The sequence below is a fragment of the Lactuca saligna genome, chromosome 8 (genome assembly GCF_052625555.1).
Source record: "Lactuca saligna cultivar CGN05327 chromosome 8, ASM5262555v1, whole genome shotgun sequence".
NCBI lineage: Eukaryota > Viridiplantae > Streptophyta > Magnoliopsida > Asterales > Asteraceae > Lactuca > Lactuca saligna.
The window spans coordinates 119,361,468-119,378,942 of record NC_136424.1 but is presented as its reverse complement, the minus strand read 5'-3'; positions in this window follow the sequence as shown (position 1 = coordinate 119,378,942).

The window sequence follows — 17,475 nt, the reverse complement described above, 5'->3', positions numbered from 1 at the left end:
TTGCCATGTTTTCAAGATTTAACTATGAAGAGGGATGTCGTAGTCATAATTGAATTTTGAGAACGCAATATATATAGAATTTCCTTAAGTCGAACCATTCAGACATAAAATTCATATATATATTCTTGACTAAAGATGATTAAAATCTCAATCTAAGCTTTAGAATTGAAATGAAGTGTAATTTCCTCTCCCTTAATTATAGCAAAACAACTTTTCAATCCCTGTAACTTCAAGAATTGAAACTTTGTTTTCTATAATTAACATTGCTAATTTGCAACACTAAACGTAATAATCATGCTCCCACTAACATGATGATAATCAGCATAACACTTATGCTCCCACTAGCTCTAACATATTTCCAGAAATCTGTTGGACTTCTGAAATTTAGATTCATACACCCTTTCTTAGATAGCTCCCATGTGTGTATAAACAATTTTCAGAACTATGAAAAGGGATGTCGTAATCATAGTCTCAATTGCTTAGACATTTGCCATTTCTCACAAGTCCATGTTAGTGTGCCGGTTAACCACACATGCTCCACTAACGACTTTTGAAAATGCAAATAACACAATTGCTATCTACTTAAAATCTACTTAGTGAAAGCGTTTCCTCACCATCATTGTCATGAATCGGAGAGAAACCGTATGACACTTAGATTTTATAGTGTATGAGTTCCTATCCATGTGAATTTGTCAAAACCATAATCACAAGATAAGGTTAGTGACAAATTCAGTCTTTCATGGATTAAACTTGTTCAATCTTAGTTTCTTGTCACCTTGGTAGCATAAGCCCCACCAATGCTTCTAAGTTGAACTCTGATAAATCACATGCAAATTTAACTTATTTGAAGTAGGTACAAAATAAGAATTATGTCAACACGATAGGTTGGAAACCTTAAGTCGTGTGCTAGCGATAAATTACAGGTTTTACTCTTGATTAAATCTTGAAACTCTTTCATGATCTTTAAGGCTCCCACTGTCCCCTTGACATATAAGTTTCCCTAGTCAAGAACCATTCCTTGACAAAACAAATATTCAAGGGATAGTGCGGATTCTTATCAAGACTAACACTTCACACAATTGATCTTAGTTGGTCTGTATCTCATCCAATACATCACAACTTACCAATCTCAAATGTACAAGAGTAGAAAACATTTTACTCTTACATTTGACTAGTGTTAATAAATCTTCCTTTATGTCACTCAAGGTTACAATCTTGGACTATGACTCTAAGAATTGTTTTGGAACGAAGTATGACTCATCTTCTTGATTTTAACCAATCCAACAATTCATGACCTCTCTTCTTAGCCATAACAATGCACTAAGACGTCCTTAGAGTATGAATTTGTGATATGGTTTCATAATCATTAAGATGATCATGAAATATGATACTAAAGTACTCTCCCATCCTTTGGATTTGAGAAACTTTTATCTTTTTGCCTAATTTGATTCTTCTCATTTGTTTTGTCATACATTGTAACCTTTCCAATGTTACAGAATTATACTTAACCTTATAAGTATAATCATATTTACTAATCTTTAGTAAATCATGACAAATCAGTCTTTGTGGTGGACCTTGTCCAGCGCACACCCAGTGTACCTAATTCCTTAGTCCTTCAATTGACTCACATATACATGTGATCAAAGAATTAGTCTTAATTTTCAAAGATGAAAATTTCTCATTCATCATACAATACAACTTGTATGATTCCAAGTTCCTGTCCAATTGAAACTTGGGTGATGAAAAACTTTCTTCATTTGGTAAATTTAGACACTACCACAAATGAAAGAATCAAATCCACTTTCCAATATTGCTATTACTGGAAACATATAAGCAACAATTTTCCATAGATGCCATTGTAAGGATATTTTTTAAAATAAATAAATAAAATTAAAACCTTTTTTCTTTTATTTTAAAACTTTGCGGAAAAACTTATCCTTACAATCCACATGAAAATCTTGTTGTTATCTATTCATAAGCAATATATTATAACTCTTAAGCAACAACTCAAGATTCTGATTACCGAACCATGCGATCGAAACCCATCTTCGCAATCAGAATCAGCATATACTTCTTTAAGCTTCCTATCTTTTCTTTGATTCTTAAAAACATCAACATGTGACCCATTCACATTATGTAATAAGAATCTCCAAATAGGAACTTAATAGAGTTAGACAGTGGACTTTACCCGAAGTAGAGTCAAACCACTTGACTTGATCAACCTTATGACCTTTCAGGTGAATAGGGCAGCTTCACAACCAATGTCCCTTCCTTTGGCAACAAAACACATGGACCCTTTGGTAATGGCGCATGAGACTATCTCAGACTTAGCCTTTCTCTTTACCATTTGGTCAACCGAGTTGACTATGGCCGATCCCTTTCCATTGGGAAGAGAAATGCTTTTCTAGATATCCAATGCTACCATTGTCAATGTCCATTTAAGACTTGGAAAGTTGTTCTTTTAATCAAATTTGCTTTACTGGTGTTCCAAATCATTGCTGATTCCACAACACCGAGCAAATAGATAAGACCATTAAGGGTCATGCCATAGCCTGTCTCATAGTAGTCCCAAAGAGACTCAATATGTTACTAAGAAAGTGATTGAACATCCAACTTTCACGAGACTTTGACACCCAACTCTCCCGGCTTGTCAATATGTGACTTTATCTCCAAGATGTGAGCACACATAGACTATGCTTGCCAATAGGGATTGAGTGGCTTTAAACTTTTCAAGAACTTGTGGGTGAGGGAGAATAATTGGAGGAGGTGGAGGAAGTGAAGCATGATTTTGAGTGACACCATCTTCAAGAGATTTGGGAAGATCATAGTTGTCTGAACCAGACATCTATAATGGGAGAAAATCAAGTTAGTTGATTCAAAATCCTTAATATAACACCCAATATGAAATATTAAGGCTAGGACCCAACACAATATTTTATAACTTGGAAGAAGGATGTCGTAATCCAAGCTATAGAATATTTGAAGGTAGGCGAATGACGATTCACCAATTTCCACCATGAAAAACGAAATAATTTATTAGGTTTTAATTGGATTTGAAATTCCTAGATCTTTTGAGATTCATTGAACTTTTCAATGGCATATTTCAATCTCGAGTGTGCCCTCTCAAATTTTGTGACTGGGATGCCGAGGATCACAAAACAAGGTGTGAATAACCATACCAATTCACTTGGTACCCTTAATATTATCACCTAATCAATGTGCCGGTTAACCACACACGCTCCATTGATCTATGACAAACATTAAGTCACCCTTCGTGGTCCTTACTAGTCCAAGTTAGTGTGTCGGTTAACCACACACGCTCCACCAACGACTTGGTAAGGTACAAAGTGTGAATTCCATGGGCTAGCACCAAATTCACATTTTTCCTAAAGTAACTAAGATTGGGAATTAAATAAAAATATTTAGTTACTTTATAATAATCATTATACTTTTAATGAGAATTTAAAGTCATTGTCCTACCCGTTCGGCTAACGACCCTCCACCGATCAAGCAAACGGTGGGTGAGAGTGGACACCCATTAAGTCGCCATTTTATAGGCAACAACCTTATACCCAGCTTATAGACCGGCTTCGTGAATGAGGCCTACTAACAGTAAAACGACTTGTTCTTATACATATCTATATAATTAACCATTAATGTTATAAATAGTATAAGTGTTGAATTTTAACTTTTAAAATTCTAAGTGTTGGAATTAAAGTTTATTAAAGTGTGTGAAACTTTTCCAAATTCCAAAACTTGAGGGAAAGTTTTGAACAATTCATAAAATTTTGGATATTCATAACTTATGAGTTTTAATTAAGTGTTTTAAATCTTTTAATGAAGAGTCTCTTGGAAATCCATAACTTGAGGACAAGTTATGGAGTCCATAAAACATTTATGGGAAAAACTCTTCAAGAAAATGTAACCTACAACTTCTTAAAAAAAAACATTTAAAAGAAAACCTCTTGGAATTCCATAACTTGAGGACAAATTAAGAATTCCATTAAAACACATTAAGATCAAGAATTAACTAACAAACAATTTGCAAATAATTCCTATGATCTAACAAAACTCATATGAACATGAACATCCACATCAACAATTTCAAGAATCATATGAACACATATAAAATTGTAATTTTGATTATAACTTTGAAATTGGTCCACCATCATCATTACCACATCAAAAACAGGTTTTATGAGTCCAAAACAATTTAAGGTAATGATTTTAGACCAATTCCAGCACCAAAACTCGAAGATATGCTGTCTGGGGTTCCAACTCGTCGAGTGCATGAACCAACTCGCCGAGTTGGATGAATTTTGTCTTGGACTCGTCGAGTCCCTTCATGGACTCGGCGAGTCTGCTGTGCAGACAGCACATAAACTTCGATTTTCAACAATTTGCATCAAATATCAAACAAGCAAGCCTAGGCTCTAATACTACTGTTGGGTTTTGAGCAATCTAACACTTCCTAAGTGTGCATGCAACCCTAATAAACCTTGGATCTATGTTTGTCTAAATACATACAAAATAATAATTTTTCCAAGGTTTATAACCTATCTAACATGGCATGGGGAACATTTCAACATAAAGAGTTAGAAGAGATTACATACCTTTTTGATGAGTTTGGTTCTTGAGGAGTTTGAGGGCCAAGCACCAATAGTGTGAATGCCTCAAATGGAATCACAAAACACCACAAACTCTTGGAAAAATTTGAGAGAGTGTATACACTTGTATATTTCGGCCACACACAAGCTCACACACACTAGTCCACTAGTTACACTTAGGCACCATTTTATGCTCCATAAGCATGCTTATATAATGTGCATGGTTAAGGTGAAACCCTAATAACCCATGACCTTTCCTTTCCAAGGATCCATGAGTTAAAAGCTCCATGGATCATCCATGGACTTCCATATAAGCCTATCCCATTAACAAAAGAGCATTAGCCCACACTATATAAAACAAATAGCCCATAATCTAATTAGTCTTCCTTTTAATCTCTAAATTAATTCATAATTAATTTAAGACTAAAACTAATTAAATAACATAATCTCATATTAATATATTATAACTTATAATATATTAATAAACATATGTGTATAACTCTCATAAAATTATCCATAAATAGTTTGGATGAGATGCAACCCAAATGGACCATGCCGAGTCGGGTCAAATGTATACCAAATAAGTTATGGACTTAGACACCTTATTCAACAATTATATCCACAGACTCTACCTATCCCAACATCGAACTTTGCCTAGTAGTGTCCTGAATACATGAGGTATTTCACCCCCAGACGCACCCTATCCAGCGATATAACACCAGACATACCTAGCAGTGGTCTATTACCGACACACTTTACTAGGCAGTCTACGAAGTTCCCTTAATTACTTTATGAAAGAAAACGTTGACATATGAAGCTCGGTCGATCACCTCATAAAAGAAACGCTGACTCCAAAGCTCTCTCAAAATAAAAGTATGGGGAAATACTACTAGAGTACTTCCGTACGCTCCCGTAACCAGTGGCGAGTCTAGAGCATACAACCACATGGTTCCTTATTTCAGTGAAACCGATAAAAATGAAAAGTTAAAAATATTAGTGGTGGGTTGGTTATATGCAATGTTGTAAAACTATGACAACTAGGACGAGAGATAGACAAGTTAGTTGGACTCGACTCTATACTGAAGCAAGTTTTGCCTACTCGATTAATAAATTTGGATTTTTAAAACTCTGCCAAACTCAAATCGATTTAACCTAAAAAACCAGGCATTATTTCAACTAGAGCAACGTTAAACCAAAAATTAGTTCAACATGAAACAATAATATTTAAATAACTAAAACTGGTTTAAACTTGAAATAAATGAAGCATTGGATTTTATCCATTAACATTTACTCAATAACTTCACTTAACAATGTTGGAGCGGAAGCTTGAAAGTTTGATTACTTGAACAATCCATAATAAATTCCCATAACCTTTTCTTTTTATAAGTAACAAAAACCACATATGGTTTACACGAATATCAATGTTGGATCAGTATAGATAAAGTTACAAATTAACTAGGTACTAATAGTTGGTCATCCATTTTCCAGCACTATAAAGGTAGGTCCTATAATCATTTTAAGGTGGTTCCTAATTTTTTTCATCATAGTTCACAATAAGCCTTAAAAAATAAGGTGGATCATAGGACCCACCTACATTGTATGTAACTTCGCCCTTGCCCGTAACCGACACACAAAATTGTCAAAAAAGACTTTGTACATGATAGTACTTCTGGCACATTATAGTACTCTGGTATGCGAAAGAATCGTACCCGAGAACATAATAGTACCCTGGCACAAGCAACACCCAAGACACAGAGCTTTGAAAAAGACTTCATACATAAAAGGTACTTCTGTACGTAGGACGTACTCCACCGATCATCAATCTCACAACACATGTACTCTTAATAAGAGGCTACCCAATGTCCAAACTTAATTGAACTAAACATCCCTATTTAAGCCTTGACCTATCACTAGGCAAGCCTACAATGCTTATAATCAATTTTCGATATTAAATCAGTTTAGGCAATGCTAACTAGTGTATACTTAACACAGAGTTTTAAGTAATAATATCATATATTCACATCTTAACACATATTGAACCATAATTCATTCGCACATTGTATATTATCATATAAATCTGACCCGTATTTCGGATAATAACAAATACTTTACATACATATGTATATTTCATACTTTAATCAATACACGTATAAAAATCACGTTCCTAAAAGGGACTACATGCATGATACCTTATCATATGAACACGTAATTCAAAAATACATAATCCGTACTCCTGGATCTAAAATTTACCTCCTTACCTAATCCATATTCCCGGATCTAAAACTAACCTCTTGATTTTATCCATACTCTCAGATCTAAAACTAACCTCTTGACCTGATCCATACATCCAGATCTAAAACAAGTTTATCTCTTTATCCTTTTATCTTATGGTCCAACCCATATTTTATCACCTACCAACAACCTCATCTATTCATGTTCTACCCAACATATTTCTAGATACAAAATACGCATATAGTTTAACTCATTAAAACTTATATAATTCATCCATTCCATAATCATCTCAAATAAACAACAAAATATTATACACGTAGCACGTATTTCATAGCAAATACATAATATTTATGTGTTATAAGAAAGTGACCACACACTCACTTGATTAGAAGATGATCGGACAGCACTACGGCTTGTAGAAGTAGTATTCTTTGGTAGATCTGGAAGATCTTCACAAAAATTGGCTTCTCGCAGGCAGAGCTTCGGCTTGGGAATGACACTTCTCAGGATCTTCGAGGCTTTGGGACTTGCTCCGGGTCTCGGGAATGATACCGGGGCTTCGAGATATTTCTTGCACGAAAAACGATGCAAAAATGCGAGAGAAAGAGAAGAAATAACCAAAGAACTCGGCTGCCCTCACATCCCTTTTATAGGGGCTGAACCACCGAATTACGCTGGCCGTAATTAAGGTTACGCTTGGCATAACCTGAATAAGCTCGCTGACTCCCCCCCCCCCCCCCCCCCCCCCCTCTTTGGATAATATCGAAATTTTATAATTAAATTCAATATTTTAATTATTTACTAAACTTCAAAAATTCATATCTTCCTCATACGAACTCTGTTTTCGACGTTCTTTATATCCACGCGTAGGTGAGACTACACTCTACAACTTTCGTTTAGACTCCGTTGGCTAGTATTCAATTTATTTTTTTAATTTATTTTTAGCAGGCCGGGACAGGAAAACGCCGTTATAAATTCATAACTTCTTCATCCGATGTCCGTTTTTTGTCTGTCTTTTTATCGTTGCACTACTATCAACAAGATCTTTGATTCTCGTTTAGATTGTTTCGGATAAAAACCGCTCGATCTCAAATCGAGTATGCAGGCTGCATACCGCTAAGTCGAAACTTAGAAAAAAATCATAACTTCCTCATACAAAGTCAGATTTGGATGTTCTTTTTATGCACGCTCATGGTTTAATGAGATCTACGAGTTTCGTTTAGATCACTAAGGCTAAATATCGCTCTAACATAAATTCACTTTTTACGTCATTCAGCGTCGTGTTGGTTCTGTCGTGAAACTTCGACAGGTCATAACTTCTTCGTTATAACTCGGATTTCGGTGTTCTTTGTATGAACGGAAACCTTGTAACATATACTATAACTTAGTTAAGATTATTCATTCTAAATAATCTTTCATCATAAATTCATTTTTGACGCCTATCGTCTCTAAATTGATTGGCCCGGATCTATGGGCGTTACAATTATCTCCCCCCTTAGGATGATTACGTCACAGAATCATCAACGAAATAGGACTTGCATAATGATTCCACATGTTATTTCTTCATCCTAGGTAATAACAGTAACTTCTATGTTTCCTCGAAAGAGTATTTAACTATGTGGCTTTCTTGACTGCAGACGATGCCCAATCTTGCATCTGCTTATCGTACTATGTTGTACTTTCAATTGTAACCTTCAAGTTACCAAATAAGTCCTTATTGTGGACTCCTTCTTATTCTTAGGATAAATACTTTTCTTTATCTATTGTAACTGACCGATGGGTCGTGCTCTACTGACCTCTCATCGCACGATGCGACGCTTAGACTCGGTCTTTTTAAAGTTAAATTCCAGAATGGAATATACCTTCCTTCATATTCTAATGTGATATAATCACATTTTAGCATGTAGCATTTCTAGCTACAAACTTTATGAACAATGAGTGCGATACCAATCATCGCATTAACTTCAATCTTCTGACTTACGTCCGGTGTTACTTCGAACTAGGTTCTCTGAACCATGTAACATACTCACTGTAGTCAGAATCCAATTGGATATGGAACAAGAACCATCTTACTAGACATTACCAAAACAATGGTAATGACATACCAGAATAAATTGGAATCAATCACCAGCTTCTTGGCAACCTTGTGACTTTCCCTGATCCAAGTGCGAGTCCTGTGCTTCTTGTAGTATATGCATCTAGTACCTTTCACACCTACTCATACTCATCCCAAGTATTGTCCCGCAGTCGACCAAGTCACCATACAAGAAAATCACAAAACAATTTAACACATACGAATGTGTCTAAGTAATCATAAACAATTTCCCTAGACTCTACTAGGACTTCTTCATTGCTCAATCTTCAATCATCAACTCTACTTCAACTCGATTGGTGATGGAAATACTAGACGATGAGACAACTTCAAGAATTTCACCAATCGTTCCATCATCCTGCCAATCAAAGGTGTACTTTATATGTACCGTACTCCTCTAAACATACTTTTATTTCATAAGACATACTCTAAAGGTAAGATACCACTCTTACGATATCTTCTGATAGGTGTTATCCACTATCATAAGCCTTCTTCATTTCCTCCATTTACTCAATTTCTCTACGAGTCTTCACCATGACCTCTTGTACATCCAAGCAGACCTTCGGTGTACCAAGCGATAATTTTAAGATAAGAAAGCTTTAATTACGATAAACGTATAAATCTCCTTATCACCCTAAAACGTTTACATGCTAGTTCTAATATCGTAGTCATACGATTAGAATCCTAAACACATAAGGTTTCCAGATCCGGTCGGTAACAGACCATAGATCCGAACAAATGATAGCATCAAAATAGCTATCACACAAAACATTTAGCACATTAAAAGCGTTTTAGGCATCATTCCTAAAATAAAGTAGTGCTTGTGTCAATTTAGGTGTACTACCTTACATATTTTAGACACACTCCTCACAATCATTACTTAGCATTCTAAGTTTAAGCCTAGAAATTTCCTACAAATTCCTAGTTCGCTTAAACTAATGCTCTGATACCAACTGTGACATCCCCAATTTCACGGCCAGAGAAGACCGATTTGTTTATGCTATTTTTTAAAATCAGAGTAATCTTTTAAAGAAAACAGTTGCAGAATTTGTTCCCAAAAACAAAATATGATAAAAATTATCAAAACATTTCTTTAAAGAAATGTATTTTCATTATATAACAAAATCTCGGGATGTCATGTTCGATACAGACCAAAAGCATAAACAGAACAAAATAGACCTTACAACAGTTATTAATAACTATTGGCCTATAATCCAAAATCTCTCGTCAAGTCCACCAACTTGTACTCTTGTGCCATTACCTGTAATGCAAAGAAAACTGAGTGGGTCAGGCTTGGGAGCCTGGTGAGCATATAAGGTTTTCAACCTACAATAATATAATTATTATATTTAATTATCAAACAATCAATTCAAATACCTACCCCCATTATCTCCATTTATTTCTTAAAGATTTATCCTAAGAACCAATTACCCTTCTCCCATTCATTCCTAAGGATTTCGCTAAGGAACTGGCACAATGTTTAGTGCTGCCAAGGTTCTTAGATTACCTCTGGTGAACACGCAATTCACAATAATTAATGAATACCCAGTTCAATAACACCTAATGAATACTTAGTTCCAACATTACCTAATCAACACTAGTTCACAAACACTTAATGAACACTTAGTTCAATTATTCCTGATGAACACTAAGTTCAAATATCTAATGAACACTTAGTTCGAATATCCCTCGTGAACCCAATCACCTAAGGAACACAGAGAATGAAAGCTCTTAGTTCAAACAACGTGATAATAAAGTATATCTCGATCCTACGAAACCACTAATGTTATAAACACATATAAATTATATTTCTAAAACAATATATCCCATCTCGTCGATCCCCACATACTGACCCTATACAATGATCTTACGAGATCTAGCCTAAGGAATCAATATCAACCACAAACTGAAGAAGCTGCTTCGGAGATTCCCTGGCAGCAAACGACGATCAATAAAGATATCAATTGAGGGGAATGGAATATGTTTCACCACGAACCTTCGTTCGTAAAAGAAAGAACCACAAGACAGTTAAGTTAGGGTGGTTATCTAGATAACAATGCCTAGATGTGGTCACTATCATGAGGTATTATAACCACAAACTATACCTATCCAAGCATCGAACTTTGCCTAGCAGTGTCCTGAATACATGAGGTATTTCACCCCCAGACGCACCCTATCCAGCAATATAACACCAGACATACCTAGCAGTGGTCTATTACCGACACACTTTACTAGGCAGTCTACGAAGTTCCTTTAATTACTTCGTGAAAGAACACACTGACATATGAAGCTCGGTCGATCACCTCATAAAAGAAACGCTGACTCCAAAGCTCTCTCAAAATAAAAGTATGGGGAAATACTACTAGAGTACCCCAGTACGCTCCTGTAACCGACACACAAAATTGTCAAAAAAGACTTTGTACATGATAGTACTTCTGTCACATTACAGTACTATGGTATGCGAAAGAATCGTACCCGAGAACATAATAGTACCCTGGTACAAGCAACACCCAAGACACAAAGCTTTGAAAAAGACTTCGTACATAAAATTTACTTCTGTACGTAGGACGTACTCCACCGATCATCAATCTCACAACACATGTACTCTTAATAAGAGGCTACCCAATGTCCAAACTTAATTGAACTAAACATCCCTATTTAAGCCTTAACCTATCACTAGGCAAGCCTACAATGCTTATAATCAATTTTCGATATTAAATCAGTTTAGGCAATGCTAACTAGTGTATACTTAACACAGAGTTTTAAGTAATAATATCATATATTCACATCTTAACACATATTGAACCATAATTGATTCGCATATTGTATATTATCATATAAATCTGACCCGTATTTCGGATAATAACAAATACTTTACATACATATGTATATTTCATACTTTAATCAATACACGTATAAAAATCACGTTCCTAAAAGGGACTATATGCATGATACCTTATCATATGAACACGTAATTCAAAAATACATAATCCGTACTCCTCATCTAAAATTTACCTCCTTACCTAATCCATATTCCCGGATCTAAAACTAACCTCTTGATTTGATCCATACTCTCGGATCTAAAACTAACCTCTTGACCTGATCCATACATCCAGATCTAAAACAAGTTTATCTCTTTATCCATTTATCTCATGGTCCAACCCATCTTTTATCACCTTCCAACAACCTCATCTATTCATGTTCTACCCAACATATTTCTAGATACAAAATACGCATATAGTTTAACTCATTAAAACTTATATAATTCATCCATTCCACAATCATCTCAAATAAACAACAAAATATTATACACGTAGCATGTATTTCATAGCAAATACATAATATTTATGTGTTATAAGAAAGTGACCACACACTCACTTGATTAGAAGATGATCGAATAGCACTACGGCTTGTAGAAGTAGTGTTCTTCGGTAGATCTGGAAGATCTTCACAAAAATTGGCTTCTCGCGGGCAGAGCTTCGGCTCGGGAATCACACTTCTCGGGATCTTCGGGGCTTTGGGACTTGCTCCGGGTCTCGGGAATGATACCGGGGCTTTGGGATATTTCTTGCACGAAAAACGATGCAAAAATGCAAGAGAAAAGGAAGAAATAACCAAAGAACTCGGCTGCCCTCACATCCCTTTTATAGGGGTTGAACCACCGAATTACGCTGGCCGTAATTAAGGTTATGCTGGGCGTAACCTGGATAAGCTCGCTGACTCCCCCCCCCCCCCCCTGGATAATATCGAAATTTTATAATTAAGTTTAATATTTTAATTATTTATTAAACTTCAAAAATTCATATCTTCGTCATACGAACTTCATTTTCGACGTTCTTTATATACACGCATAGTTAAGACTACTATGTACAACTTTGTTTAGATTCTGCCGGCTAATTTTGACTTTATTTTATTTATTTATTTTTAGCAGGCCGTGACAGGAAAACTCCGTTATAAATTCATAAATTCTTCATCCGACATCTGTTTTCGTCTGTCTTTTTATCGTTGCACTACTATCAACAAGATCTTCGATTCTCGTTTAGATTGTTTCGGATAAAAACCGCTCGATCTCAAATCGAGTATTCGGGCTACATACCGCTAAGTCGAAACTTAGGAAAATCATAACTTCCTCATACGAAGTCAGATTTTGACGTTCTTTTTATGCACGCTCACAGTTTAATGAACTCTACGAATTTTTTTTAGATTGCTAAGGCTAAATATCGCTCTAACATAAATTCACTTTTTACGTCATTCAGCATCGTATCGGTTCTGTCGCGAAACTTCGACAGATCATAACTTCTTCGTTATAACTCGGATTTCGGCGTTCTTTATATGCATGGAAACCTTGTAACATATATTATAACTTAGTTATGATTATTCATTCTAAATTATCTTTCATCAAAAATTCATTTTTGATGCCTATCATCTCTAAATTGACTAGCCCGGATCTATGGGCGTTACAGTTAGTGACTTTAAGCCTTTACATTGCTGATATGGTCACAAACACACAAAACACTCACTCTCTTATTTCAAAACGCTCATAAATCATGCATGGCTTGATTCCAACGTCCAATATTGGATTTTTATGACATTACACCACTAAATACACTCAAAGGGGTTGATCATAGTCTCTGGAGCTCAATATCTCATAAAGTCTCCAACTTTTGAGACAAAAACCCTAAAATACTCTACTATGACGCACAAATCAAAAGAATAAGAAAGCTTGAAGCTTTATAACTCTATATGAAGCTCCCACCACAGATATGCTCAGATCCAAGGGACTGGACTCTCACTCCTTCTTCTCTAAAGCTTTTCCTTCACTTCAAGAATACACAAAGACTCTCAAAGGTTCTCAAATGCACTTACAAGCTCTAAGAACGAAGGTTTAGGGAACAAGAGGGTTTTTTGTCTGATAATGGTGGCCAGAAATGAGGCCATCATATCCTTTATATAGGGGACTCACCCTAAATTAGGGTTTTCACGCTAGGCCTAGTACGCCCAACGTACCCTCTGGTACGCCCAACATACTAGGTGGTTTCTGCATCAAATGTACGCATATGACTACGCTGAGCATACACTCGCGTATGCCCCATGTACTCATTTACCACCTTTTTCTCAATAAAGGGCTAAAATGGACAAGTACTCAAATGATCAAGGGTTTCAAGGTATACTTGAACTCAGGATGTTACAATTATCCCCCACTTGAATCAGACTTCAACCTCTAATTCATGCTCCGCAAATAACTTTGGATGCTACTCCCGCATCTCAGAATCCGGCTCCCAAGTTAACTTGGACCCTTTACGATTTTGCCATTGAACCTGAACCAAGGGCACCTCTTTGTTTCTCAGAACTTTCACCTTTCAATCCACAATGGTAATCGGTCTCTCAATGTTGTTTAGGCTCGCATCCACCTGAATTTCCTCTAGGGGTACCATTATCGTCTCATCAGCTACACACTTCCTTAACTGGGACACATTGAAGTTGTTATGGATCTGACTCAACTCTGCAGGTAGCTCCAATCGGTACGCTACCTTACCCACTCTGGCAGTCACTCTGAATGGACCGATGTATCGGGGCCACAACTTGCCCCATTTCCTGAATTGGATCACCCCTTTCCATGGGGATACCTTCAGGAGGACAAAATCTCTGACCTGGAACTCTAGCTCGAATCGTCGCCTGTCAGCATAAATCTTCTGGCGACTTTGGGTCATCAATAACCTCTGTCTTACCTGCTGAATCTGCTTAATCATCTTCAACACTATGTCAGTGCCACCCATCACTGTCTGCCCACTTCTCCCCAACAAATGGGGGTCCGACACCTCCTCCCGTATAGAAGCTTAAAGGGAGGCATACCAATACTCACATGATGGCTGTTGTTGTAAGAAAACTCAGCCAGGGGTAAATAAGTGTCCCAACTTCCCCCGAAGTCCATAACACATGCACGCAACATTTCCTCAAGCGTATGAATTGTCCGTTCGCTCTGTCCATCCGTCTGCGGCACTGAAATGCAAACGCGTGCCCAACTCCTCATGAAATTTCTTCCAAAACCTGGAAGTAAAATGTACGTCTCAATCTAACACTATCGAGGTAGGCACTCCATGCCTTGCTACCACCTCTCTCACATAAATCTCGGTTAGTCTCTCTGCAGAAGAGTTCTCACTAATAGTGAGGAAGTGAGCACTTTTCATCAACCAGTCCACAATCACCTAAATCACGTCAACTCCACGCACATTCCTCGGTAACTTGGTGATAAAGTACATAGAGATCTATTCCCACTTCCACTGGGGAATCTCTAGAGGCTGCAATGGACCATGTGGACGCTGCTGCTCCTCCTTAACCCGACGGCAGGTCAAGCACCTCTCAACTACCCATGCCACATCCCTCTTCATACAGGGCCACCAATAATCTCTTTTCAGGTCCAAATACATCTTAGTAGCCCTGGGATGGATTGAGAATCTTGATCTATGTGCCTCCTTCATTAGTATACGCCAAGCTCGGCCCGTATAGGGCACCCAAATCCACCCTCAGAAAGTCATAAGCCCTCGACTGTCTGTCACAAATTCAGACACATGTCCAATCACCCGCTCCTTCTTGCGGTTCTCCGGTCTCACGGCCTCTATATAGGCCTCTCAAATGGTATCTAAGACTGGATTCATCATTGTCATCCTCATACACACATCTCGTATGGAATCACTCTCTTCTTTAAGGCTCAAGGCGTCGACTACCATGTTAGCCATGCTCGGATGATACAGGATCTTAAAGTCATTGTCACACCCCCAAACCAAGGATGGCGGAAACGTCTGGGGGTGGCGGACTTCATGTATAGTATCTCGACAACGAGTATAATAGTGCTCAAAGTAATTACAACCATCATAAATATAATTGAAAAAAAAAAGTTACACCAAAGTATATGTTTACATGATTCAAATCAATTATATTATGATGACAAAATGAACTGTTTGACGATTTATCGTCCCATCCTCAAAACGCTGTTAATTTCCTGTTTCACTTAATTCCTAAGAATACAAGTTGTTTGAAAAAGTGTCAACACAAAGGTTGGTGAGTTCATAAGCTTTTTAGATAAAGAGTCTGGAAACCGTTCTTTGTAATGTGTGGTGTGTTACCAAGAAAAATCCAATATTTTCCTTATAGAAGTTATGTGGTCCGAAATGTCGGGACCGAAAATGAACAAGTATTTGTCATACTTAAGGATATAAAAGTGGTTTTAAATTGGCGTAAAACCTTTTCTGATTTGAGAAAAATCCCGTAATGAATGGTGTGTAGTCTTAAATACCAAGACTGAAAGTATACAATAATATCTGTAATTATTGATATGAAAAGTGATTTTAAATCGACATAAAACCCTTTTTTGATTTATGAAAATCCCTGTAAACTTTTTGTGTTGTTAACTTCCTATGTGAGCCGCTATAACCATATTATGACTGAATGAACCTGCCAAGACGTTTCTCAGGCGTCGCGAAACTGAAATGACATTTGTCACCCGTAGACCTACAGGTCCTACTGTAGCTAGCAGTAAGGTGTGGGGTGTCAAACCGAATACAGATCTATACACAACTATCACGTTCTCCCTACAAGAGACTTTGGTTATAACTACCAGGAATTTGGATCCCGCACTCGGACGTACGGAAAGAGAATGTCTCACAATTTAAGTAACAAGTTTACGTGTGGTGTGCGTGAGTGTAAAACCCTTTTTCTGTGGGAATAAAACCTTCCGAAATGTGTTTGATGTGTTAATGGAAACATAAACCATACGTATTATAGTTTATCAAAACGTTTAAATGTAATAGTTATAACTTTGTTTATTATGGTTAACTACCGTATTTGTGAAGGTAAAAACCCTTTTGTTTACCGATATGTATATGTACTTTTTACTAAAGTGAAGCAACATGCATTATAACAACAAATTAATTACCACACTTTTGTAGGTAAAAATATATTTTTTTTTCTGATGTATGACTATATACTAAGTCGAAAATTTTATCTATTTGTAAGAACATATTTTCACATAAAGATATACACCTTGCTCAACATGTTACAAGGTGAAATGAAATTTATAGCATTTTTCTGTTGTTAACATTTTCTTTTACTGTTCTTAGAAAATTTATAGAAAAACCATCGAAGGTCCAAATCAGGATCCGTAAATTCTGAGAGTTTGGGAAATTAGTCTAGTTTGTTACTAATTTTTATTATAAATTTTAATGATCTCAAACTTGTGTGAAAACGTCCATAATCACAGACTGGTCCGGATTGATGTTTGAAATGATAGGCAGTTTTGTAAAAATCACCATAAATTGTAGAAAAATCGTATGGAGATGTGCAAGTAATCATTTTAAAGATAAGAATTAGAACTACTTGCACCTAAAAGCATTTTGAAAACAAAAATGTTTAAGTTGCCCAAAAGAGTCCGTAAATGAAGTCCAACTTTTATGATGAAAGTTGTTAGAAAAGTTTAGTTATGTTCTTTGTGCTTTAGCTTGTATCCCCCCCCCCCCCCCTAAAAACTGAAGAAAACATGAAAATTTA